Below are 27558 nucleotides of genomic sequence, written 5' to 3'. Positions count from 1 at the left end.
TGTGTTGATGAGAGATGAAGAATAGTCTAAGAGACCTTTGACAACTGTGAACTATATGATTCAACTAAGCTTTCATATTAGCTTGGATTCGAGCTAGAATAATAAATTAAACTTTGTCCAACTTATAACTTGGTAATGTTTTCTCACAGAACTCAGTCTTATATGCTAGCTAATACAGGGCCCTCAGAGGGTGAGCTACACAACACTTTCCCTCCAAAACAAAAGTCTTCAATTATATGCATGTAGATTCAGGGTTACCCGTGGGGCCTCCATTCATTTCTGTGCCTTCAATGTAGTATTTTCACCCCAGAGCTCTGAAGAAAATGGCCTCTTTATTCTCAACCAATTCCAGAAGGAGTACATGTTCTTATCATGGATATTTGATATTACATTACAAAAAGGCATTTAAAAAATAAACAGTGACCTTTGAGCTATAATTCCTTTGGCTTGAAACTATTAAAAATTCATTTATGATTAGAACATGTCCTCTGACTAGGGGAGAGCCTCAAATGAATAGGATGCAAAATTCACACACTGTGAAGATTGTATTTGGATGGGTAACCACAGCTGTGATACTGGGGTTTAATTTTATAATTACATGTAACTTCTTCAAGATTAAAGTCATCTCAAATCCTCACTCCTCTCCTGATGTTTTTTTTTTAAATCTCAACTTACATGCCTAGTTTCACAGGTAGCACAATAACAACTTGTTCATTTCAGTTTTCCATGACACCTGGCAGTGAACTTGGGATCCACAAACTGAGATGCACAGAAAGAAAAAATGGAGTTGGAGAGTTCGTATAGTTTGTAGAATGTTCCATCCCTAGCACCCCAAATGGTTTCCTGAGTACTTCCAGGAGTGATCCTTGAGTGCAAAGTCAGGAATAAGCCCTGAACACAACTAGCTCTGCCACCCCCACCCTTCCCCCACTCACACGTGCACACACATACATACATGCACACACACATCCAGTGATGCTTCTATGGTACACAGCAGGAACTGAAGATGAGATGAGGACACCTTCCTCTTCACAGCAGAGTTGAATGAGTGAAAGGAACACTGGTTTTTAATGAAGCCAATTAACTTTAGACACCTTTGGTTCTGCACCACAATTGTAACTAGACTGCAAGTATCTTCCTCCCCTCCTCCCCACCCCCGCCACTATCTCTGCATCTCTTTTTGTTTCCTGTTGCTCCCCACATAGACAACTCAGAATCTCAGGGTTGCTATCATTGGCCATTGTCTAGCCCCTTAATTTGTTTCTTTAGAGCCATTTATGAGGGAGATCATTCAGGATTTGTCCTTCTCCTGACATCTTGATATCCACCAGTTCCACCAAAGTGTAGTGAACCAAAAAAAAAAATGTCATATTTTCTTACAGCCATGCACTATTCCATTTTAATTATACAACAGAATTTCTTTATCTACCCATCTAAGTTTGTTACTTGGGTTATTTCTATGTCTTGGTTACTATGTGTAGTGCTACAATGATTATGGAGTTCATATATAATGTCCTTAGGTTTGTGGGATAAAAGTCAGGCAGTGGAATATATGTGTCATATCGAAGATTTATTTTTAATTTCTTGAGAAGTCTTTATACTGTTTTCTATAGAGCCTGAACAGACAAAATTCCCACTGAGTGAATGAGAATTCCTTTCTCACTATAATATCCTCAAACACTTGTTTCCAATCTTATTTTTAGTTAGACCATTTTCACTTTCAGGAAATAATATCTCATTTTCATTATTATTTTTTATTTTTCTATAAATGTTGCAAGAAATTTTCATATGCCTGTTGTCTGTGTGTGTATGTCTTCTTTGTGATAACATATTCAATATATCTCCTTTTTATTTTTATTTTAGGGGGACACTAGGAAGTTCTCTGGGATCACTGCTGGCTCTGTACTCAGAGGTAACTTCTGGTGGGCTTGGGTGACTCTATGTGGTTCTGGACATTGGACCCAGCTTCTTACCTAAACAAGCCACTTTGTCTGTCCAATTCGTTGCCAACAACCCCAATAGAGGAGGTGGAATTTGCCAATCCTACTGAATTTATTGTGGACTTCTACCACAACTAAGCCAGCCAACAATAGAGAGAACAAATGAATGTCCTATAAGACATTAAAAGTTCCATGATTATAAACAACAGAAAACACAAAGAAAACAAGCCCTTATCAACACAAGCATGGTATTTAATAAATAATAATTACATGGTCTACATAGAAAAGGGGAGTGAGTTATTCACATCCATTACTCATTCAAAACTAAATAAAATAATATGCCAGCATTATATCATACACAAAGATTAAATAAAAAATAAGAAACTTAATGTAAAACTTAGTTTCAAAGCTTTTACCAAAAACCAAGAGATTTTATGATATTGAAATATCAAGACTATTTTTTTCTAGTAGGGAATGTAAATTCTGAAGCAGTAAATTTTGAGATGAACTTAAAATTTCTGTCAACAAAATGAAAATATAAAGAAAAGATAATGTGGAAATTTATTTAAAAGCCTCAAGAATAAAAAAGTGTTAGTCAGCAGAAAATATTTGTCACTCTCACAAATAATAGTATTTGAGTGATATATTGTTTTTTATGGGCTGGAGCGATAGCACGGCGCTAGGGCGTTTGCCTTGCATGCAGCCAACATGGCCAACCCGAGTTCGATTCCTCTGCCCCTCTCGGAGAGCCCGGCAAGCTACCGAAGGTATCTCACCTGTACGGCAGAGCCTGGCAAGCTCCCCGTGACGTATTCGATATGCCAACCACAGTAACAACAAAGTCTCCAATGGAGACGTTACTGGGCCCGCTCGAGCAAATCGATGATCAATGGGAGGGCCTTTTACTTTTTTACTTATTGTTTTTTATATATCACAGGAGAAACAAAATATTTAAAGCCTAAAACTTACGTACAGCAAGAATGATTGTGAAAATGAGAGGTGTAAATAGAAATTACCACTTGTAGAACATGTTATCAAATCTAAACCCATATGGATGAATTTGCCAAGCACCCTGCTTCCCTTTTGAGATAAAAATCCTAGAGTAGCACTTGTAATACATGTAGGGGAGCATGCCAGACTATCTTGTCTAAAGTACTGTATATGAATATAGACAAACTTTAAGAACAGTTTAATTATCTACCAAAAGAAAAACAAACTGCACTCCATTCACGCAGCAATTAATAATCTAGAAAAATTAGACAAATGAAATAACAGTGAAGGGAAATACAAATTGTGCAACATCACTATTATTACCCCCCAAAAAATAATTAAATATATGTTTTTGTGCCAGTGCCAGCTGTTTTCAAGGTTTACTCCTGGCTCTGCATTCAGGGACCACTTTAAGCAAATATATTTAAAATAATACCATATAATCCTTTTAGACACACACACACACACACACACACACACACAAATACACTAAGACCTGAAAAGGTAGAAACTGATTTCAGAGCAGTTTTCTATGTGAATAGCAGAATTAAAAACATAAAAGATTAAATTTGGGTTTAAACATGTAGTCCATTTTATATAGAAAGTAAGAAAATATGAAAAAGGGAAAGTTCTTAAGATCTGAATAATTAATATGATAAATTCTATGCTATATGATTTTATAGAAATCTGAAATAGTCTATGTACAGGCTGAGTATTGCCATGAGTGGCCCTGTAACTCCCTGAGAACCTTTGAGAGCCTCCAAAAAGAAATATATATACATATATATGTTAAATATATTTAGTGTAAAACATGTGGTATATAAACATTATCACTGGCACGCTGCAGATCACAATACTACACTACAATTCCGCTATTTTTTCTTCTATAACTATCTACATCATGTGTATTGTCAAGATTGTAAAAATAAATTATCTGGAGTCAATTTATAATGTTTTGTCAATAATTTAACATCAGGTGCAAGACAATTAAATGATTCTCTTGAGAGTTTCTAGTTGTGATTCCAGAGTTACTTGAAGCATTTCTTTTCTTATTTTTTTTTTTAGTGAAGTAAAATAGTTTTTAAAAGGAATTTACTTAGAGATATTTCAGGGGAAAGAGAGAGAGAAAAAAAAAGCAAGAGAGAGATGTACAAGATAGAACACGACAATCTTCCGAAGAGAAAAAGCCAACCTAAATCCTTTCTTACTTCTCTGGAGACTCCTTTATAAATCAGTGATGGCCAGTGAAATCTGACGTGATGATGGACAAGCATTTTGTGCTGCCCAATGTGGTAACTACTAGTCACATAGGGGGTTTCAATCACTTGAAATGTGACAAATGCGATAGACATTGAGAAAGTAAAGTTTTAATGTCATTTTATTTTAATTAACTTAAATAGGCACATGTGGCTACTGAATATCATATTGGAGACCACAAGTGTAAAGTAAAAAATACTTTTTTTTTCACCAGGAACTCTTAGGCATGCACTATAAGCAGAGCATTAAGTTGAACCATGTAGAAAATACAGTTTGTAATCAAGGAAAGGGAAATTGTCCCCCAGGAGACATCTATATGACAACAAGAGACAGCAGACACTGAACTAGAATGAGTTGAAAGTAAGTGTATATGGTGAATATTTGTGGCTCACCCTGGACAGCTATAATGATGGAGGGCTGCCTGGTTATGGCAGGCAGTAATCAGGATTTAGGAGATGAATATGTTTTGTAGGAAGAGACAGCAGGGGAGGGTACTCCTGACACCAGCACAGCTGAAGAGAGCAAAGACTAAAGTCACTGAACAGCTAGAAAGAGCCTGACAAAGAAGATATGCCTGGCACTGAAGCTGGGCTTAATATGACTCAGCTCCCAGAAAGAGAGGGACAGACATAGAATGACTACACTCATTTGTGGAATATAAAATAACATAATATGAGACTGACACTCAAGGACAGTAGACACAAGGGCCAGGTATATTTCCCCATAGTTAGAAGCCTATCTCATGAGCTGGGGGAGAAAGCAGCTTGATCATTGTATAACTGAAACCCAAGCACAAAAATTTGTAAGTCTCTTGGGGCTGGAGTGATAGCCCAGCGGGTAGGGTGTTTGCCTTGCACGTGGCCGACCTGAGTTCGATTCCCAGCATCCCATATGGTCCCCTGAGCACCGCCAGGAGTAATTCCTGAGTGCAGAGCCAGGAATAACTCTGTGCATTGCCGGGTGTGACCCAAAAAGCAAAAAAAAAAAATGTAAGTCTACAACTGTCTACTACTTCATGGTGTTTCACTAATAAAAATTAAAAATAAATAAAAGAACAGCACTTGAAAAAAAGAGAGAAGGGATCTCTAAGTCAGTGATGGTTGGAGAGATCGGTCAGGATGGGAGATGTGTGTTGAAAGCAGATAAAGGACCAAACGCGATAGCCTCTCAGTATCTGTATTACAAATCATAATGCCCAAAAGTGGAGAGAGAGTATGGGGAAAATTGTTTGCCACGGAGTCAGGGGGAAGGTTAGAAAGGGGTGGGGGTATGCTGGGGACATTGGTATTGGGGAATGTACACAGATGGAGGGATAGGTGGTTGATCATTGTATGATTGAAATTCAAACATGAAAGCTTTGTAGCTGTACCTTATGGTGATTCAATTAAAAATATATATATGACTCGGCTTCACCTATCCACACCTCCAGCTTTCCTCCTTTCCTTCAGTTTCCTGTCAATACCTTCTTCAGCAGTCTGCTCTATCATTCCTTCACCCTCATGGTCCCAACTACCTCCACTAACTGATGTTGCCTGTTCTGCTCTATCTCCTCTGCCCCATGAGCTAGCTCAAGGAACTTAAGGTACTCCTCCCTTAAGGAAACATGGGATCTTGCATTTGACTAAAACTTGGATAGGGCTAGAGGGCATCACGTCAAGTGAAATCAGTCTAAAGGAAAAAGACAAATACATTATCTCACTCATGTGTGTACTATATAGAAAGAAAACAAGGGAAGAGGCAATAGCCAAGGAAAAAAAAAATTCTGAGACTCTGGCCACAGAAATGAGCCTTCAGCAGAACTCTTTTCGGTTGGAGAAGGAGGAGGAGAAGGAGAATTAACCTCAGGAGAGTGGTGGAGGGTTGTTGGCAAGTTAGTGGTAAGTGAGGAATGTCAAAAGTACAAATATCAGTGATATTGCAAACAATTTGACCCCGATTTTTTTAAAATAATAATCTCAGATATCTTTCCGCAAACAGGTTTTTCCTAACCCTTCTCCCATCACTGAGGACAGATTAGAAGTCTCATCTGTGTTTCCATAATATTCTATGCACATTTGTAGCACTGATCTCATTACATAAGTGTACAATTAAGTCCACACCTTCTTTAATTGATCAAGAGCTTATTGGAAGCAGGGAGTGCACTGCATTCATTTTTATAGATCTAGATTTGACTCTGCATGTTAATGAATGACTTTGGCATAGAAGTAATGAAAAGTCCCTGAAGATTTTTGAACATGGAAATGGCCTGAGTTTTATTTTACTTTAAGAGGCATAATTTAGCAATAACACCACCTATATTTATTTGGCTAAACAAAGACTCCATTTTAAGAATGACAAGGCAGAGTACTTTGAAAATTATGAGCATACAATTTTATTTCTAATTTTATATGTGCATGACCTTCTTGAAGGTAATCTTTAAGGCTATTTTCTTGCTTCTATCTGGTCTCCTCTAATGTCACTTTTAAAGGAAAGTCCAGTACTCCATCTCCATAATCCTTTCTTGATTTTCCTTCAAAACTCAAGTCATCAAGTTGTATTTATTTTACTTATTCATTTGAATTGTTACCTGTCACCCACACACACACACTTGAATGACAGGTCTTCAGAAGTCAGAATTTCATCTACTTCCTTTAAAACAGTCCTACCTTGAATATTGGATCATTTTTAGACAAACAGACTTTCACTGCACCAGCTTCTGTGTATTCTGAAGAATAACAAGAATAGAACAAAATAGTTCAATTTCAAAATTAAATATGCACTAGGACAAGAAGGTCTATAGCCATACTTCATTGAGAAATATTCATAGCAAGAATTTTGCATAGCAAGGGTACGCCAATTTTCTCTAGCAAGAATTAAACCTGGATGACTCAGATTTTGAAGTGTATGTAGTATATTTAAGGTGCTCTTTCTACCGTCGGTCACAAGAGTTTTCTGTTGGAATGGAGCTATAGGTAGTAAGGCATGTTACAGAGCAAAATCGAGTTCAACCAGCAATTTTCAGTGGGGATCTTGGCTATAATGAGTCAGGAGGGTCCAATATCCTCTGTTCAGACTTTGACTCAGAGGTGAGAATGTATTTTTGACAAAAAGACTTCTAAAGTTCAAGGACAAATAAGACTGTAAATATTCCGTTACAGACTGCTCTTGTATCAGTCTGGCAAGGACTAGGTAGATGCATTAATATTTAAGACAATCTATAACTTTAGCATGACAATCAGAAAAATGTCCATTTCCTGAGCCACTTGCCTCTGGTATTTGTGGGCAAGAACTAGAACTACTTATTGTTTCTGGCAGATACCTACAAGATGGTTGAGGTGAGATGTAATAAATCTCTCTGTAGTGAAGAAACCTCAATCAGGGCTGGTGCTGGGGAAGAAAGCATGTAGACCTGAGACTAAAACTGTACCACAAAGGACCATGAGTGGGAAAATTGAGGAAGAGGAATCCTGAACCAGCTAGGGCCACAGCCTAACCACACTCTTAGTTTCATTAGTCATAAATTCTGGGAGGGATCAGGCAAAGACACCACCCACAACAAAGAAAATGTTGGCTTCTTTTGCACTTCAGAGCATTTTACTGGTTTAAAGGTTGCATTTTTTGAGGGATAGTTGAGAGAAACTTATGGAAATTGAAAGGCATCATTTTCCGCATAGGCTGAGCAACTTAAAGGGATCTTTGTAGTGATCATACCAAAGTCAGGTTGTCAAGCTGACAAGTGATGGTACTGTGAGAATATAGGCAACTTATGGATGTACAAAAGAACTGTCTCAGGGCTGGAGCGATAGCACAGTGGGTAGGGTGTTTGCCTTGAACGTGGATGACCCAGTTTGATTCCCATCATTCCATACGGTTCCCTGAATCACGGTCAGGAGTAATTCCTGAGTGCAGAGCCAGGAGTAACCCCTGTGCACCACCAGGTGTAACCCAAAAAGCACTGTCACTGTCACTGTCCTTCTGTTGTTCATCGATTTTCTCAAGCGGGCCCAGTAATATCTCCATTGTGAGACTTGTTGTTACTGTGTTTGACACATTGAATACATCATGGGTAGTTTGCCAGGCTTTGTCATGCGGGTGAGATACTGTAGGTCACTTGCTGGGCTCTCAGAGAGGGGCAGAGGAACTGAGCCCGGGTCAGTTGGGTTGGCTGCATGCAAGGCAAATGCCCTACTGCTGTGCCAGCCCACCCAAAAAGCAAAAAGAGAGAGACAGAGAAAAAAGAAAAGCCATCACTTTCTGGAGCATCTGAGTAGACTTGGAGTGGGGGGGCAGTGGGAGTTACTCAACAAAAGAACCAGGTGTACATACAGAGTCCAGAAGGAAATTGGTGCCAGCAGACACAACCTAGATTTGCTTCACATGATTTGCTTCTCCCGTGGGCCCACCTATCCCACATTTTCCAAGGCATGACTCCTAATATTGAAGCAACTATTTATGGCTAATAATAATACATGACCAGAATAGAGACAGCTAGCTACTACAGGGATTTTAGAAGAGCACCTAAAATTCTTATTTACATTCCATTATCTGGGCTGGAGTGATAGCACACAGTGGGAAGGGCATTTGCCTTGCACAGAGCTGATCCAGGCAAACCGGGTTCAATTCCTTGCCCTTCTTGGAGAGCCCAGCAAGGTACCAAGAGTATCTCGTCCACTCGGCAAAGCCTGGCAAGCTCCCGTGACGTACTCAATATGCCAAACACAGTAACAACAAGTCTCACAAAGGAGACATTACTGTGCCCACCTGAGCAAATTGATGAACAATGGGAGGACAGTGCTATAGTGCTACAGAATTCCATTATCTAGTTCGCCTATGGCTTCTTCAAATTTGACTTCATGCAATCTTTACAGAAAAGCCTGTGGCTGCCACTTGTCCCATTTGACAAGGAAATAAAGTGAGCTGTGGATTGCAGGACTGTGTCCTTTTCCAGAGTGCATGGATTCCCCAGACTACTCTGTGCTGTAGAAGTTACAAATGTGACTCATTCTAGATACTGGTACAAAATTCCTAAAAAAAACCTCTTTCTCTGCTTAGTGATCTGGGAATCTCTCCACGGAACCTGCTGAGCCCTGTTCAGTGGGCAGGTGCCAGCAAGTGCCTCCTCTAGCGGGTGCAATTAAATGAAAGGTAAGGCTTACCTCTGCTTAATGATGACCCCGGGCCGCCACGGTTACACATTCTGGTTTGAATTTTTAATTCCATCTCATAAAATCATGCCATAAATCATCCTGTGCTCCATTTAGACTAGCATTTTCCAAAACCATCTCTAAAGTAATTAAGGAGAAACTACACAGACCTCTAAATCAGTTCTTCAAGGTATGTAAGAGCAATGAAAATTCCACAATTCACTTCCCTTTTCTTCTATCTCTTACATCAATTCATTCTGGCTATGACAAACTATCATCCCCAAACCTTCATTCATAAAGTATTTATGAGCCATTGGTGAACCTTTAGCCACTGAGAAACATAATGCTGCATGACCAAAAATGAGTTATAGGAAAGTGTACAAAGTCTTGCTTTAATGTAATCCATCCAGCTCCAGGCCCACAGATTAATAACCCAAGCCTGCCTCCAATCTGAGCTCTAGACCAAATGTGATACCCTGAAATCTCTTGACTGCACCAAGAGACCCTGAAACTTAACCTTATTCCCTTATAACTGAAAGTTTCAAATTCAAAGAAATGCATAAATAACAAGTAAACCTCAAAGAGATTTTTCTCAGCTCAAGGGAGCACTTTTATAGCACATACAAAGCACACCAATTTTAATGTTTCCCAAACACACAGGTGCTAAATACTCGTGCTTGGCAGGGATAATTATTTGCTGTATTCCCCGGATCTTCTATTTTGCTGAATTTAATTTGTTTTCAATACTTAGTGGGAGTGAAAATATAAAAGTACACCAAAATAGTAGGGAAAAAAAGCCACAACAGTAAGTAAAAAATTTACCACCACACTTGTTAGGAATATTGTTTAGGTACTACATAGCTAAATAATAAAAAGAAAGAGGGATATCAATCCTGATTCTCTCCCCACTCTGCTGCCGGTAGCAACACATGAGCCTGAAACAATGAATTGTTTTTCAGAGCAAACTTGCTATGAGTTACATCGGTGTCAACATCTATGGCATTCTGGGAAAGGAAATGATATGTGACTTCTTCAGGGCATCTCACCACCAATGAAAGGTCTGGAATAATGAAAAAGTTCATTGTTGTTGGGAAAATGCTTGTTTCATTTCATATCATATGGGCTGTAAGCGTTCTTCTGGACTTAGGTGAGCAAGAAGAGTTGGTTGCATCCAAGCTAAAGACGGAAATGTTTGCTCGAGCTAGCAGCTCTTATTCCATGATGCTCATGTGTATCACCTCTAGGACTTTTAAACTCATGAGTGAGTTTAAAACTTAAACTCATATCCCACCCAAGACCGGGTCGAGGCCCAGCTAGTTGTCAAATGCTCCTCAAATGAGCTAGATGCTTTGTTGGAGCAGAGACAAAGTTAGTTAAAGTTTGTTAGCCATTGATTAGTAACACTGAGTTGTGGTTGGTTGTTCATAGTTCCTTAGTATTGATGACAAGTAAGACACTCGAAGTCTAAAGGCTTAAATTAGCAAAATGATACACATGGCTTGCCGTTTAATGATGTGTAAATGAGAACAATAATTCTAATTAAAAATACCTCATAGGTGCTAGAGAGATATTACAGTGGGTATGGTGCTAGCCTTGCACATAACAGACCTAGGTTTGATCTCTTGCTTCACCTAAGATCCTCAAGTCTTACAAGGAGTGACACATGAGCACAGAGTTGGGAGTAAGCCCTGAATATCACTGGGTGAGGCCTGCCAAGAATACTTTACATAAAAATAAAGATCTCTAAAATTATCTGAAGCAGTTGTGGATATTCCATTGGACGCCTTGGATGGACTCTAGGAATGTTTGTTGTCCAACAGAGAAAATCTGTCCAGTTTACCACAGAACACACCACTCCCTTTTGCTTTAATACCAGCCCATTTTTCTCCCAGTTCTTACCTGTGTGGCTTTTCTATAAGAACCGCTTCTTTGCTGCCACCAGCATAGACATTTAGAACTGTTAGAAATAATAGTTCTAAGATTCATTACTTTTATAAATAAGAAAATGGAAGTCTAGAAAATGAGAACTGCTTCTTAGTTCCATTATTTCTTAAGCTCTGTCATACTTTCTCAAATCCCCATTTACCTAAGCCAAACTTGCAGTGAAATTTGTTTTTGCAGATTGGCTTATTAATATTTAATGATGTTTCTCTTTGAATTTTAAAGTAGTAATTAAATTGAACTGTTCAGAAAGAGCATATTAATTCCAATTTTTTAAATATGAAAGAGAATAAATCTTGCTCAAAACAAAAGCACAGTAAAAAGTGAACATTAGTTCTGTAGAGCCTTCTTGGATATCTTTTATTAAATATTTATTTTAATAATGAGAAATAAATTTAAGCAACAGCTACTATAGAAACATAAAATATATACTAATAAGAAATGGTTCCATTCTCAACTTTCTTAGCATCTTCAGATACTTGTCAATTTCTGACTCAATTTATATGTGTTTAGATTTCTTTAATACAGATAAATTCCTTCAGAACAGGCTTCCTGCCTTTTTTAGTCTTTTAAGCATACAGTGACATTTGGCACAGAGCTTAACATAAAATTAGCATCATGAAACTGTCATTAAAAATATTGTAACTCACAGTAGCTCCATAGATATGAGGAAAAAGTGAACTCTTACAAAAGCATCTGACAAGTATCAGTTAATATTCATTGAAATATGCAAAGTGGAACCCAAAGCAAAAGAAATCAATACTTATAATAAAGAAATTATTGATCACAATAATTTCACAAACTATAGGGTACTCATTGCGGTTCTTGCATGTAATTCAGTGTAAATCAAAACTAAAGCCAGCTTAAAAGCTAAAGCCTGAGTGATTGTAAGCACAGTAATGTGAAAATATCTAGAGATGCCAACAAAGTGATCCATTTCCCACTGATATTGTTCTGTCTTTCATAAAAGACAGGAAAGAACTCAAACCCAGAACTCAAACTCCCTTCCTCCAGTAACTACAGTTAATAACATGGACCATAATAGTTCTTCCCAAAATCTTTTTTTCTTTTTTTAATGTTTCATTTTATTGAATCATCTTGAGATATAGTTACAAGTTTTCATGTTTGAGTCACAATTGCACAATGATCAAACACACATCCCTCCACCAGTGCACATTCCCCACCACCAATATCCCCAATATATCCCCCCTTTCCCACCCTCCCACTGCCTCCATGGCAGACAATATTCCTCATACTCTCTCTATCTGCTATTTAAAAAAAAATATTAGTGAAACACCATGAGGTACAGTTGTAGACTTACAGATTTTTGTGCTTGGGTTTCTATTATACAATGATCGAGCACCCATCCTTCCACCAGTGCCCATTCTCCACCACCAATGATCCCAGTATCCCCCCCACCCCCCATTCCCCCCAATCCTCCTGCCTCTGTCTCAGGGCAATCCCTTTTGTTCTCTCTCTCATTTTGGGTGCTGTTGTTTACAAAAGAGGCATTGAGTGGCAATCATGTTCTTGTTCGGTCTATAGTCTACTCTCAGCATGCAACTCCCATCCTGGGAGGATCCTCCCAACACTCTTTATTTGGTGCTCCCTTCTCTATCTAAGCTTCCTTTTTCACTAGCGTGTGAGGTTGGCCTCCAAGCCATGGAGTAAATCTGATACTTATCTCGGCAATTCCTGGGTGTTAGTCTCCTATTTTGCTACTTTATTTTCCCCAGATGAATGCAATCTTTCTATGTCTGTCCCTCTCTTTCTGACTCATTTCGCATAGCATGATACTTTCCATGTAGTACCACTTGTGTATAAATTTCATGACTTCATCTTTTCTAACAGCTACATAGTACTCCATTGTGTAGATGTACCAAAGTTTCTTTAACCAGCCATCTGTTCTCGGGCACTCAAGTTTTTTCCATATTCTAGCTATTGTAAACAGTCCAAGCCTACTCGGATCGGGGCTGAGCATCCTCCACCCAGATCCTCCAAATTCCAGTAGGCAGGGGTCATACCCACCAACTGGCCCCCTGGCTCCACGTAATCCCATCAGCGGCCAAGACTCAGAGACTATAAAACCCAGCTCCCAGAAGCACGCGGCCACATTTGAGGCTGCTTGACAGTTTATTATCTCATTCCTACTTTGGACAAACTGGCAGGCTACCAAATATAACCTGCCCACACGGCAGAGTCTGGCAAACTCCCCGTGGCGTACCCAATATGCCAATTACCAGTAACAAGGATGAGTCTCTTTCTTCTAACCCTGAAAGAGCCTTGAATATGGCACTTTTTAAAAAATCTCAAGGCTAGGATGAAGGAGACGTTACTGGGGCCTGCTCGAGGCAATTGACGAATAACAGGATGGTCGTGATCGTGATCATAAACAGTGCTGCGATAAACACACAAGGACAGATGTCACTTCGACTATACTTTTTTGCCTCTCGGCGATATATTCCCAGCAGTGGTATTGCTGGGTCAAATTCTTCCCAAAATCTTGAATACCTTTGTTCCTGCTTTACAGTTAAGAAGAGTTGTTAACTTGGAATTAAATATGTCCTGAATTCCATGCACTGCTTAATATCATATCTTAAATGTTCTTGAACTTCTCTCATGCTTGATCACATGATTCAGTAGGTCTAAGGTGGAACCTATGATTGTGAAATTTTAATATAACAATTATAATGATAAGGTATTTGTACATTTCTACTATCTGAAGAGAAAAATGGAGATAGGGTTGAAGTAGTAGGAGTATCTTGGGGAAGCCATCAGAGGTAAGTTTCTCTAACATTGTCTATCATCTTAATACAAAGAATCACATGATGGTTACTCAAGTATTGAGATAGTTATTAAATTAAAGCTCTGCTATACGAGACCCTATAGCACTATGCAACTCCATCCCCCCCTTAATTCAGCCACATGTTCCTAGTTGATAAGGATTAGGTGTTCCAGGACCTCAGTAGACTGTTCATCAATTGTGTTGAAAACAAAATCAAAAACAAAAACAACTTCTGTAGTACTTCATTTATTCCTGGCACTATGCTAGACATTTAGATAGTCATAAACGTAAAGAGTCACTTCTTAAATCAAAGATAAATTGTGATTCAAAGGTGCAGAAAAATAGCAAGAAAATATTTGTTCCTAAGATACATTGGGATATATATCACATATGGAACATCTGGAGTTGAGATCCAAAATTAGGAGTCACTTATGGTGAAACAGCTAAAATTGGGTGTGATGTTTAATTTCTATGTGTTAACTTGATTGCACCATGAGATGCTCAGATAATTGGTCAGTCATTACTCTGGGGATCAGTCTGGGATGGTATCTGGATCAGGTTAGCATCTGAATTATAGACAAAATAAAGCATATGACCATGCTTGGAGGGAGAAGATAGAGTGATTCATGGTGAAATTCCTCTAGGACAAAAGTAAGGGGTGTTCTAGTATTTGTTGGTCTAGAGTATGAGAGACACTGCAAGAAAAATAAGAACCTGTTAATCCAGTTTGAGATGGCAGAGTTAGTTTAAAAATGTGATTTTAAACCACCCAGTTAACTGCTAGTTAAATATTTTGGATTTTCTGGAGTGTACACCTGCATTCGCAGCCACACAACATGTCCAAACTCTACAATGTTGACATACCAGAGTGGATGGGATGCAATGCAGAAATCAACCAACATCAACTTACAAACACCTTAACAGAAGATTTAACTTGCAACGATGGTTTAGTAAAACCTTAATGTTTAGTAAACAGTTTAGTAAAAAGACTTAATGTCCCCATGATGAAATGCAACAATTTCCATGAAATGGAAATAATTTTTGATCATTATGTTAGCTATTCAGTGGTGACAAGCAATATTAACTAAATTATTGTGAGCCTGTCACAGGGCAAGTTTGAGGGATGGCTGGGAAAATGGAGTCTACCAGTGATGGAGGGAAGGTGAAAGTGGTGGTGGAATTGATGCTGGAATATTAAATGCCTGAGACAAATAGCCATGAACAACTTTGTAAAGTACAGTGTTTAAATAAAGTGGGGGGAAAAGTGTTCAAAATTCAGCAAAAGAAAACAAGAAGAGTATGTGTCAAATTCTGCTGATGATTGGAACCACTCCTTCAAGGCACTTGAAGGTTGTAGACTGTACCAAGACACCTTGAGACACTCGAGTTGCACAGAGCATGCCATATGAACACTTCTCTATAAAATAATGTTTTGATATATATATGTGTATATATATATATATATATATTTAGTGTCCAAATGCACACATCACACTTTGAAGCATATTGAATCACCTCAGGCAGCCTCTCAGCACCTATTGGTGAATGTGAGCAGCTTCCACAGTCCCAGTGCACCATGAAGCATGTGCAAAGCCTGAACACACTGGCGATTAATCCTCCCACTTAAATCTGGCTGGCTGCCACCATGCCTACTAAATGAAAAAATAAATGGTTTGCTATTAAGGAATGTTGATTAATACATAATCCCAAAGGGTTAATTCTGCACTAAGTCTACTGACTCTTTTTTTTAAAGACTAGAATTATACCATAAAGAACAAAGAAGCATGTTCATGAAGACCTCTTGCTGACCCCAAAGGCAAGAATGCCCCAACCATTCTGCTTCTGCAAAGACAGGGAAAGGGAGGAGAATTGGTTAGAACAGTTTTTTTAATGTCCCTGACCAAAGCAGTGACAGACGCTGTTGGTCAGTCAAAATAAATTCAAAGCTTAGATGTCACCTAAGTCAACACCCATGGAGATACGTCCACTGGCTATTGTTTTATATTGTGTAGGACCACGAAGAGAGCAGTGCTGGGCTGAGTGGGTATACAAAGTAGATTTTGCCCCTGTATTATGATGCATTGGTGGACAGATCCCAGAATGCTAAGGGTCACTCGTCTGGGCAAATGGCCAAAACTGGAGGGTGTTCGATGTATATAAAGGGCTACAGACAGAATCAGCAGGCAGCCGGAGGGCAAATACAGACGTCATAATGCTGGGTCAGGGAAAGTGTAGAGGCAAGAAGGCCATAGGGCACACACGCTATGAGGTTTGGCCCTGCGGAGGTCAACAAGGGGGTGGATGAGCAGGACAGAGAACAGGCAGCAATAGCAGGAAACCAGCTCAACAGACCCAGGTGTGGAGGTCAAGCCTAAGGTCTCGGGAAATTTCAGAGCACAGCGAGGAACTGAGACTCTATTGGAACAAGACTATGGTAAATGGAAACATATGCCCTTGTCAAGGAGGTGACTGCTGTAACAATTGCCTGACCTCCTTCTCTGGTCTTTTCTAGGCTATGAGTAGTGTCAAATGCTAGTTCCAGATGGCATCTTGGAAGACATGCATGTGGGAACCATTGGGCCAACAACTGAGGTGAGATGCACAGCCCAGTGGAGGGAGCTTTAGGGAACCATGATTAGTACCCAATCTATTGCCTGATATTGCCTTTCCGTTCTTGCTTATGGTTTTAGTATCAGTCCTCCTCCTCCTCCTTCTCCTTCTCCTTTTATTTCTCCCCCTCCTCCTCCTCCTTCTCCTCTTCCTCCTCCTCCTTCTCCTCCTCCTCCTCCTCCTCCTCCGCCTCCTCCTTGTCCTCCTCCTCCTCCTCCTCCTCTTCTTCTTCTTCTTCTTCTTCTTCTTCTTCTTCTTCTTCTTCTTCTTCTTCTTCTTCTTCTTCTTCTTCTTCTTCTTCTTCTTCTTCTTTTTCTTCTTCTTCCTTCTTTCTTCTCCCTCTCCCTCCCCCTCTCCCTAACCTCTCCCTCTCCCTCCCCCGACTCCTTCTCCTCCTCCTCCTCCTCCTCCTCCTCCTCCTCCTCCTCCTCCTCCTCCTTCTTCTTCTTCTTCTTCTTCTTCTTCTTCTTCTTCTTCTTCTTCTTCTTCTTCTTCTTCTTCCTTTCTTCTTTTCCCTCTTCTTCCTCCTCTTCCTCCTCTTCCAAGTGTTTACAATACAATGATATTCATATTTTTAACGTCCTATTTCATTTAACACTCTAAAATTAGAAGAATTTTTTTGTTTCACTTTACAGACAAAAACTAAAGTCAAAGAGAATAAGAAACTTCCCTGAATTTGTGCAGTTAATATGCCAGAGCTCATCAGTTCTCACAGGTATGAAAATTGGGCATATGTACAATGAGTAACTAGGTTTAATGTTCTCTTGCCACTACCATCAATTTAATAAATTTCCACAAAGAACCGCCATTTTCATTTTCATTTCATTAAGACCATTAACTGGTCTTAATCAAAACCTATGCTATTTTTCTATTATACTTCATTCTTTCCCTACACTCACTGATTAATAAAAGCATGATTTACCAAAATAATTAAAAACCATTAAATCTACGATTTCTTGATTTGTTTTACCTGAGGACAGAACAATAGCACTGTGGGTAGGGCATTGGCCTTGCACCTTGCTGACCCAGGTTCATTTCCTCTATCCCTCTCAGAGAGCCCGGCAAGCTACCAAGAGTATCACGCCTGAACGCCGAAGCTTGCCAAGCTCTGGTGTTCAGGTGTGATACTCTTGGTAGCTTACCAAGCTCCCTATGCCATATCCGAGATGCCAAAAACTGTAACAACAAATATCTCAATGGAGACATTACTAGCGCCTGCTCGAGCAAATCAGTGAACATTGGGAGGACAGTGCTACAGTTTTACCTGAGGGAAAATGGAAGAAGATATTGGCTGAAGCCCATTGGTTAATGCAGTTTCATATAAGCAGTCTGGAAAGTCGAAGGCTCTACATAGGTATAAAAATTTCTGAATGAAACCTTAACCAGAGAATTTTGCAATTCAGAGTATTTTCACCTGTCATCTCTACAAGTGTTTGCAAACTAAAGGCATTTGAAGGCTCTCTTCAATGTTTTTTTTATAAGACCTGTATAGTCTTATAGTCAAAATAGAAATGCAAATGTATAGTATACCAAACACAATTGTATAATTTTGTCCATTTTTTTCTTCATGTTGGACCACCTTTGCAGGCCTCCAGTGGAAACCTCTCAAGGTCAGATCCGGTTCTTTGCCTCGTCAACTCTAGACTCAAGGAGAACCATTAGTTTGCTGACCTGAGCCACCCTGTCAGGCAAACATCCTTTGCCTTCCTCCCACACCACTGTTTCTCAAAAGGGAGTACATGAAGAGCTCTCAGGTCAAGGACACAGAAGCATGTATATAAAATTAAGAATGGAAGCAGGGTTATTTGAACCACTTATGCTAATTTTTGTTTATCAGCTCATTTTAGAGTACTAACTTCAGCAACGCCTGGTTGAACCCAAACATTTATTGCCTAAGAAATAAAACACTAGCAATGAGGATGGCCAGAGAGCAGAAAATAATTTCTTATTCATAATACTATGGTTTCTGAAGGCAAATATCTATGTTCATTTCTTGTTAATGAGTTCAATGCAACACGTTCCTACCTAAACTTTGCCAAAAGAAGCTTGGCTGGCACTCAGCTTTTCTTTACCTGCCATGATCTTTCCCAATGTAGTAAAGTTATATAAGTGCTGTGTCACCCCTTATACAGAATTGGGATATTCATCTTATAACAAGAACAACACCACTCTGGACTAGGCAAGGACTAGAGTTGGTGTGCATCTAAGTAGTGAACCTACCAGTACTATATACATATGCATATATATTATATAATATGCTGCTGATATTATTGTACATATATTAGTAGGTCATGACAAATGCAGTCACTCTAGTCCTTGCTGATATTACTGCATATATATATATATAATATACTATAAAATATATGGGCTGGAGTGATAGCAAAGTGGATAGGGCATTTGCTTTGCATGCAGCCACCATGGCTGACCCGAGTTCGATTCCTCCGCCCCTCTCAGAGAGCCTGGCAAGCTACCGAGAGTATCTTGCCTGCATGGCAAGGCCTAGCAGGCTACCCATGATGTATTTGATATGCCAAACACAGTAACAGTTGCCACAATGGAGACGTTACTGGGTCCGCTCGAGCAAATTGATGAACAATGGGAGGACAGTGACAGTGACAAAATATATAAGACCTTAACATTATTCTCAGCATAGCAAAGATTCATATGTTCATTCCACTTCTGATCACATACATGCAGTGAAGTGGAAAATAGAGGCAATTATTGAGTTAATTTGTGACATAAATTCCATAAAAATCTGTCATGAACTATAAGTAGATGTAACAGGGACAAGGGCATTTGTGTTAAGAAAAGAAGTAATATCTCTTCTATATGAGTCAGTTAATCCTGATTTTATTTCTCTGGTTTCCTTTTTCATTTTTTTAGTTATTATATTAATAGACTTAAAGTTTAGAGAAATTTTAAATTTATATAACTGTTAAAAAGAAGTTCAGATAGCTCCTATATATCCCCCCACACGTTTGACCTTACCATTAACATCTTTCATTTGAAGTACATTTTTATAATCAATAAATCAATATTAATGTATTTGTTATTTTTGTATAATATATATCATTAATAATACATTCTTTTAATGAAATCCTTGCTTTGTTTAGATAGCCTTAGTTTGATTACTGTTCTTTTGTGTTCCAGAATCTCATTCATTTTACCACTTAGACATGTTACATTTATTTCTGCATTTCTTTAGGCTCCTTTTCTTTCAACCTTTTCTTCATTTTCATTTTTGATTATCTTAATAATTGTAGAGATTATTTGTGAGATCTATGGTAGAATGTCCAACTTTGGATTTTTTTCTGATGCTTCTCTCATGAGTTATAAAATTAGGTGAAGAAGCTCACAGAGGAAATATTGATGTTTTATCATATTATATTGAAAGCATAATATCAATATGCTTACCATGTTGAGGTTGTCCATGATCACCTAGATGAAGCATTTTTTACCAGATGTCTCCATATAGGATTACTCTATTTTTCCCTTCCCTTTCTATACTTACCCTTTGTAAGGAAGTCTGCATATAACACCCACATTTTTTTTCTTTTTGGGTCACACCTGGCGATGCACAGAGGTTACCCCTGGATCATGCACTCAGGAATTACTCCTAGCGGTGCTCAGGAAACCATATGGAATACTGGGAATTGAACCTGGGTCAGCCGCATGCATGTCAAATGCCCTACCCTATCACTGTAGCCCCAACACCCACACTTGAGCAAGATGAATCATAATATTCACCTTCAGAATTGAATACCTGCAAACATTCTTGTGTCCAGATTTGACTCTTTCATTTAACTTACTAGTTTATTCAAACACTCATTTATATCAGCATAGAATTATAAATATTTATTTTGTGCTGAGTTATAAAGCATTAAAAACTTGAAGATATTTTAACATAAATCATTTTAGCTTCTGGTCATTGACATTTATTTCAGTTGACACTTGTGTCACATTTATCCAAGAAGCCATTGACACGAGTTCATCTTATGTGTGTATATTGCAGCATTAAAATAAAAATCTGAACCACTAAATGGTTAAAATTATTTTGTATATTTCCTGATCCTTGGATTCAGTCCTAAAGCACAATTTCTTCAAGATTCCTTGATTATCTTCTTTAGAGAATGTGATAAACAGGTAGGTGCTAGGTATGCTCATTGACACTTTATTGATGCTTCATTACTGGACAGCGATATATATGTATCAATCTCTGTTATGCATATATATAAAATTTGTAATTTTCAGCCTTTATTTTTCCTTTGTGTATATGCATGAATAGCATAGTTTGTTTAGCTAATATTATCTCAAAATGCAACTCAATGCACCCCTCAAATTATATTTGGAGAGATTTCTGATGTCAGACACTGATTTGACATTCTCTGCTTGATATAGGACCCCTGTCTCATACCACACAATTTCTGCTTTTAACATAATTTCTTACATGGTGAAGAAGATAAATTTGTAAGCACATGATTCTAATGAAATAGATCAATTTAAATCTCAAAGAAATGTACAGAATATTTTTTTAAGAAAAGCTCACAGGTTTTCACTTAGAATAAGCTTCTATCCCTATATGCCTACATTAATCTATCAAACATTTTGCAAAAGGAATTGACATGAAAAATTGCAAATTATGTTTATGACAGAAGAAATAGCAACGGAAAAGTCACAAGTATGTGGTTCACTTACAAGCTTCAGGCAGTTTTATATTTTAGAGAATAAAGTTTGAAATAGAGAGTAGAATGAGTCTAAAAAAGTAAGTAGAACTCAAGTTCCTGGAAACTGGTCGTGTGTGTGTGTGTGTGTGTGTGTGGTTAAAAACATTGGAACTAATTTTTCGGATATGTACAAATAATTCCACTTTTAAAAAATTTGAGCCACACTCAGTTGTGCTCAGGGCTTACTTTTGGCTCTGCACTTAGGGATCACTCCTGGCCATGCTCAGGGGGCCACATGAGGTGCTGAGAATCCAACAAAGGTCAGCTACATGCAAAGCCAGGGTCTAACTTCTATGCCCTATCTCTCTGGATACAATGATTACAGAATTTAATGTAATACTATGGTCTTTTGGGGAATGAGGGATGGTACCAAAAGGTTGTAAAGTGTTATAACAATAAGGCTTCAAAAACACAGGTCAAGGTGACCACCACTCTTAATTTCCTGGATACTGAAACTTCAGGATCTAAGAAAAATCAGACACTACATTAAAAGTCATGACAGGTCTCCTTCCTAGATTGTGTTGGTGCCCTTGCTGTTGATATGAAAAAAGTGATGCTGATATATAATAGCTGTATTTAAACAATGCTTACTTCGAAAGAAATGTCTAATTTTACTTCTGGGAGCTAAGCTTTAAGGCTAATGTCCTTTAGTAGAACTGAATCTTAAAAGTGAGATAACATGCCAGGGGGCAGGGATCTGGAGAGAGGCTGATACAACTTGATATAATATCAGTCTGATTGTTCCTGTCCACCATCATTCAGTATCAGGAAATTCCTGACTTCCAGTAAGCCAAGATACTCCTGTAAAGTTGCTTCCTAAGCAAAACAGGAATTTTGCAAATTACAGAGTTCTATGTATTTATTTATACAATATAAATAACCTCTTATAGTCTAGTTCTCCTTCTCAGAGAACCTGGCAAGCTACCGAGAATATCCTGCCCACATGGCAGAGATTGGCAAGCTCCAGTGGTGTATTTGATATGCCAAGTACAGTAACAATGATGTGTCTCATCCCCTGACCCTGAAAGAGCTTCCAATGTGGCACCGTTGGGAAGGATGAGTAAGGAGAAGCTGCTAAAATCCCAGGGCTAGGACGAATGCTGACATTACTGGTGGCCGTTTGAGCCAAACAATGAATAACAGGGTGGCAGTGATATGATGATTTATTATTTATTTATTTCTAAGAAATTCAATCTGTTGGTGAAGACCTGGTTCTACATCTAAAGAAAGAACAATGTCTTTGTGAGAGCATTAACAGGACCAAGAGAGAGATCTCTTCCTCCTAAAACAGGTTCACTCTGGCCAAATAGGTCTGTGAATTGTTCTTGCAAAACTATTCATGGGTTTCCTAATGAGAACATAGACAGCTCAATCAGATGCAGATCCGTAGCTCATTCCTTTGACGTGCTATGTCAGCCTGATCTCTTGCCTTCTACTTGCTGGCATTTCTGAGAGACAAGCAGCTCTCATTCTTTTTCACATGCCCCTCCCCAGTGCTTATCTGGGTAAGAACAAGGAAAACCTCTGTAGCTCCTAGTAGCCAGGAGTTTCAGGTAGAAATTGCTGTCCTCATACTTAGGATCCATGACATTAGAATCTAGAAAAGAATCTGTGGAAGAGTGGAAAATTCAGTCAACCTCATCAATGCTTACTATCAACTTTTCAGAAAGCATTTTTGCTGCTTTGCCTTTTGGTTTAACTTGGAAACAGCCCACAGACGCATTCAGAAAGACAAGTTTACTCTGCAACTCAGAAAACAGTGTTATTTGGTGGTTTCACAAGGATTAGAGTTATACTCAGTCACTCTGAACAGCCATAAGTAGAGGGAAATATAAAATGCTTTTAGAATGCAGACTATAAACTGAAGCGCAAGGAATGCGTATTCACTAATAACACCAGTTTGGAACTGGCTAAGCGTGAGACTCCTTTGTGATTAATAAAAGCAGAAATGCAATCCTTTCGCCTGTGTAATACAGAACTCCATATGTTTAAAAAAAAAGGCTAGTTGTCTCACACTTGCGCGAGCATGTGCACGCGCACACACACATGCACACAAAAAAAGGTTAAGATAAATATAACTATTTTTAATTCTTCTGAGATCATCATGCAAAAATAAGGTTTTCTTTTTCTCCTTGGCAAGTTGATTCTTCCTGTCTAGGGTGGTTGTGAGTAATGTAATGTGAGGACCTTTTATGCTAATAATACATAAATGTTCAGTAATTTAAATTACCACTTATTTTAAATTGGCATGTTCTCAACCTCTATCTATTATGAGAAGCAAGATTCTAAGGATGGTGCGAAATTTTTCTTGGTTAGTGGCTAATGGGGTGGCAAGAGAAAGTAGAAAAATGAAAGTGTTCGCCTAACAAACCAAACCAAGGAAACTTAGTGAACCTCACAAACCCTTCTTTGGGTCTAATGTTTAAAAAAAAAATGTTAGATTTGTCTCCGTTTTTAATTTTCAGACCACAATAATTAATGAAATGGAATAGAGAGCAAGTTGAGGGTCAGAAATCGAGATATAACTTATGTCACAACTTCTGAATTGACTGGCCCCCTTTTAATGAGGCCCCCTGTCACATCCTCTCCTGCACTCAACTTGCCATCACCTGCTTTAGGAGATGTGGTAATTAAAGGAGAAGGGTGAGAAAATGAATGCATTCCAGAAACATCTGGGAAAGAGGAGAGGTCTTCCACCCCAGGATGGAGCCAGACAGAGGGTGCCCATCTGAGTGAAGAATTGAAAAGAGCCTTGATTTATGGATCTGCAATGAACTTGTTTGAAACTTTAAGGTCTGTGTCCCCAAAAGCTTTGTATTGCCTCAGCTCTCAAGGTAATATGGAGACTTTAGGGCAGAGCCTGCTGGCAGTTTCCACTGAATTAAATCACAAGGTGTTTCATAATTCGCTGTCAGTTGATTGTGTAACTGAGCAACATCTCTTTGCCTCAAACACACAAAGCACCTAAGTGCTCTCTCATGTTTACCAGCTTTGCTACCAACGTTTAAAAGAAAATGAAGTGTCCAGATGAATCCTGAAAAAATATAATTATTAGTATTTGGACTTCCCAGAGAAGAATTTCGGACAAATGTCTTCTTCACATGATTTGTTTAAATATTGTGGTATGAGACATTCTTCTCTGAGTTCTCCCGTGTAAGTATATTCTGAAATATCAATCCAGGGTGGATAATTGATATCATTAAGGTGGCATGGAGCTCGATTTGGTTCTCTAAGAATTCATTATTTCTTTTTGTTTATTTGTTCAGTTTGTTGTTTGGGGGGGCCACATCCAGCAATACTTAGGAGTTACCACCAACTCAGTGTGTGTGTGTGTGTGTGTGTGTGTGTATGTGTGTTTGAGCATGTGTGTGTGTGTTTGAGCGTGTGTTTGTGTGTGTGTGTGTGTGTGTGTGTGTTGTGGTAGCGAGGGGGTTACTTCTCACTATACAGGGATCATGCAACATTGGGAATCAAATTGCAGGCAAGGAGTTACTGCCAGCTCAGTGTTTGTGTGTGTATGTGTGTTTGAGCATGTGTGTGTGTGTGTTTGAGCACGTGTGTATGTGTGTGTGGGGGGGGGCTGGGGTATGGGGGAGTCACTTCTCACTATACTATATCATGCAACACTGGGAATCAAACTGCAAGCAAAGAATGTGTTAAACCCATCGGTCTAACTCTATAGCCCTCAACTCCACTAGTTTTTGACTATAATATGAAACATGTGGATCTCTGGCAAGTGGGTGATGAGGATTCATTTCTCAGGTATGATTGGGAAGACTGATCCATTGGTCTTTCCTATTACCTTACTTCCAACCCAAAACCTAACATTAGCTTAGCATTCTGGCTCCTAGATGAATTTCTCTACGTAAAGTCCAGTGCTGAAGACCAGTCTTTAAACATCAGAACTGGTTTAGGATTTTCAAGTCCCCTTCCCACCAGAGATGAAGTCATAGACATTTGATAAAAAGAACTTCTCCCTGCCTCCCCTCCATCCCCTCACCCCCAAATTCTTTACTTTTCTAGAGTCTATTTTTGGATTGGCTAAAGCTGCTTGCCTTTGCTTCAGGTCAGGTCATTTGCTTTCGGTAAGTTATCTTTTCAGTTTATGCATAGTAGTTGTCATCTATTTACTCTGCATCCCAAAGCTCAGAGCCAATAAGTCCTCATTCAGACATTTAGTTCCAACACCCAAGGTGAGTCAAAGTTTGCTCACAATTGCCAAATGCATGTTTCTAGCACAGAGAGGCAAACAGAGGAATACAGTAACTGATAAAACACGAGGTTAAATCCCAGTGAGTTAGCACTGCATTGTAGCACTGTCCTCCCATTGTTCATCGATTTTTGCTCCAGCGGGCCCAGTAACGTTTCCATCATTGGACTTGTTACTGTTTGGAGCTTGCCAGGCTTTGCCGAGTGAGCAAGATACTCTTGGTAGCTTGCTGGGCTCTCCGAGAGGGGTAGAGGAATTGAACCCGGCTCGGACGGGCCGGCTGCGCGCAAGGCAAATGCCCTACCACTGTGCTATCACTCCAGCCTCAGTGAGTTAAAAGATATATATATATATATATATATATATATTTGCTCAAGCGAATATATATATATATATATATATATATTAAAGTAAAATAAGTAAAGGCCCTCCCGTTGATCGTTGATTTGCTCGAGCGGGCCCAGTAACATCTCCATTGGAGACTTTGTTGTTACTGTGTTTGGCATATCAAATATTCTCGGTAGCTTGCCGGGCTATCCGAGAGAGGCGGAGGAATCGAACCTGGGTCGGCCATGTTGGCCGCTTGTAAGGCAAACGCCCTACCGCTGTGCTATCGCTCCATATATATATATATATATATATATATATATACATATATATACATATATACATATATATCCATACATCACGATCACGATCACGACCACCCTGTTGTTCGTCGATTGCCTCGAGCAGGTGCCAGTAACGTCTTTTTCGTCCTAGCCCTGAGATTTTTTTTTTTTTAAAGTGCCATATTCAAGGCTTTTTCAGGGTTAGGAGAATGAGACCCATCATTGTTACTGGTATTTGGCATATTGAGTATACCACGGGGAGTTTGCCAGACTCTGCCGTGTGGGCATGTTACATTTGGTAGCCTGTCAGTTTGACCAAATGAGGAATGAGATGATAAGATGTCTCGCGGCCGCGAATGCGGGAGCTGAGTGTGATGATCTCTGGATCCTGGCCGTTGTTGGAGTTACACGGCAGTTGGTGGGTGTAACTGTCTAGTTACTGGCAGGTCCAGTCCCAAACTGTGCAGGCTTGGAGATCTCAGCCCCGGGTCCCACACACCTGGGTTCCTCTGTCAGTTCTTTTATGCGTGAGGCTCATCCAAGTGTGTGGAGAGTGCTCCCAGCATGGCCTTGGCTGGGCCTCGATGGTCTTCAGCTGTTGGGCCCTGGTGGAGACAGTCAGGCATAGGGTAGGAGACTCTGTCTTGTTCTCTCCCAGGAGCTGAGTGTGATGATCTCTGGATCCTGGCCGTTGTTGGAGTTACACGGCAGTTGGTGGGTGTAACTGTCTAGTTACTGGCACGTCCAGTCCCAAACTGTGCAGGCTTGGAGATCTCAGCCCCGGGTCCCACACACCTGGGTTCCTCTGTCAGTTCTTTTATGCGTGAGGCTCATCCAAGTGTGTGGAGAGTGCTCCCAGCATATATACATATATTATATATATATATACATATATATAAACTTGTTCCAGGAACCACTGTCACCTGGAGTTTTAAGTCTGGCTTTTGCTATCTATTATTTCTGATTGCCCTAAGGTTATTCATTCAAACTCACACTCTCTACTTTAGTGGGAAACCATGGCAGGACACAGGATCTGGGTTTTATTTCTTATAAGTTCTGACACTGAATGGGACTATTTTAACAGAAGTCTTTGTAAAATGACTCATTGATACAACCTGGCCTCGAAACAGCTACATTCAGTTTGCACGTATTAAAGGAACACAATGATCAGGATGAAAGAGATGTTGAGATAAAATAATGTAGACTTCTTCTGACCAAGTAACAGTGTTTAAGTATTTTTATTCCTGGAAAACAAGTGGGGTACATCAAGTGCAATCACTCAAACATGGAATGCCTTAAAAGTTTACTCTTGGAACAAAGTCTTCATCTTCTAATACTTGGTTTATAAATTAATAATATTAAACCCA

The sequence above is a fragment of the Sorex fumeus genome, unplaced genomic scaffold (assembly GCF_029834395.1).
Source record: "Sorex fumeus unplaced genomic scaffold, SorFum_2.1 ptg000014l, whole genome shotgun sequence".
In the NCBI taxonomy this organism is placed as follows: domain Eukaryota; kingdom Metazoa; phylum Chordata; class Mammalia; order Eulipotyphla; family Soricidae; genus Sorex; species Sorex fumeus.
This window is presented reverse-complemented; position numbering follows the sequence as displayed.